The sequence below is a fragment of the Myodes glareolus genome, chromosome 11 (assembly GCF_982192425.1).
Source record: "Myodes glareolus chromosome 11, mMyoGla1.1, whole genome shotgun sequence".
Lineage (NCBI taxonomy): Eukaryota > Metazoa > Chordata > Mammalia > Rodentia > Cricetidae > Myodes > Myodes glareolus.
This window is the reverse complement of record NC_142036.1, coordinates 10,784,736-10,786,199: the sequence shown is the minus strand read 5'-3', so window position 1 is coordinate 10,786,199 and position 1,464 is coordinate 10,784,736. Positions and strand designations below refer to the sequence as shown.

General features: G+C 41.2%; 1 pseudogene; it reads right to left on the bottom strand.

The window, feature by feature from the left end:
- Positions 1 to 272: 272 nt before the first annotated feature.
- LOC148120382 (Ig heavy chain V region PJ14 pseudogene) lies at positions 273 to 806 on the bottom strand (annotated as a pseudogene).
- Positions 807 to 1,464: the final 658 nt, after the last annotated feature.

Here is a 1,464-nt window from a genome sequence, read left to right as displayed (position 1 = left end):
CACACACACACACACAAACAAACCACAACACAAAATATATTAAATTGCATGTCATTCTTTATGGTAATCAGAAGCAATTGAAAAATATAGAGGGTATGTAGAAAAAATTGATCTATATACACATAGAAGGTTGAATATAATATGACAAATGAGAGGGATCTCAGAATGTGCTTGGCTGGAAGATGAAACCATAGGTTCTGGTATTAAAACTCAAGGTCATGAAGCATATTTCTAAACTTCTTAGTGTCTGAAGTGAACCTTACTTTTGGTTTTCAGGAGTTCCTGTTGCTTCTTAGTGCCCTCTGGTGGTCCCAGATGTCTCTATAAGGAGGTATTTTTTGTGTAGGCTCAAATTGGGGTTTCCTCACTGTGTCTCTGGCACAGTAATATACGGCTGTGTCTTCAGTGTGCACATTGTTCAATTTTAAGAAGACTTCATTCTTGGAAGTGTCCCTGCTGATGGTGATTCGGGACTGGAGAGCTGAACTGTACTTTGTGGCTCCACCACCCCATATTGTTCCCATCCACTCCAGACCCTTTCCTGGAGGCTGGCGAATCCAGTGCATATCATAACCGGTTAATGAGAATCCAGAGACAGTACAGGTAAGAGACAGGGTCTGTGAGGGCTGCACCAGGCCAGGTCCTGTCTCCTTCAGCTGTACCTGGGAAATGACACCTGGAGACAAGCAGCATCGCAGTCAGTCATACATTAAATAGATGACATGTCTGGGTCCCTCTCCTGAAACCCTGAAGCACTTACAACTTGGAAATGCCACCAGGCAGAGGAGCAGCACCAGGACAGCCATGCTTTGCTGGAAGCTCTAGTGAGAAGGAGATAGAGCCTCTCAGAGAGCCCTGGGCTTTTATAGTGAGCCTGAGGGCTGCTTTGCATTGGCACATACTCTTGAGGGGGAAGAAAAGAAAGCACAGGACTTGGTTTCCACTTCCATCAGGTGAATGAGATTTGTCTTATGTTTCTTAGAGGATTTTTATATGGGAACTCTAACTTTTTCTTGTTATTGTTTGTATTTCCAAACCCTGACACATGGGAATTAGTTTGAATCACACTGTGCCGTCCTGGCAAGCAAAACATAGGAGTGTTTACGCTAAGTGAGTTCACATTTATGCAGTGCAGGCATAACAGTGTATCATAACCTAAATGCATTTGTTTAACTCTGTAAATTGCAGCACTGAACTTAATATGGAATTGGGCCACTTAGTTATTAGTAACCCTACTTTAAGAAACAACTTAAAGTTTATTCACTTGGTGTCAGTGAAATCATTCTTATTCTCAACACTTGTCTAGAAGATAACTTGTAATGAAGAAGCTCACCAACATTATTACATGTTATTTCAAGTGTTTATCTAAGAGGATACCCAAGTGACTTATTTGGGTCCTACCTCATGTGGCTCAACCTATTCACTTTCTCAAATTATTTGTAAAGATTAAGAATTTGTGGTAAA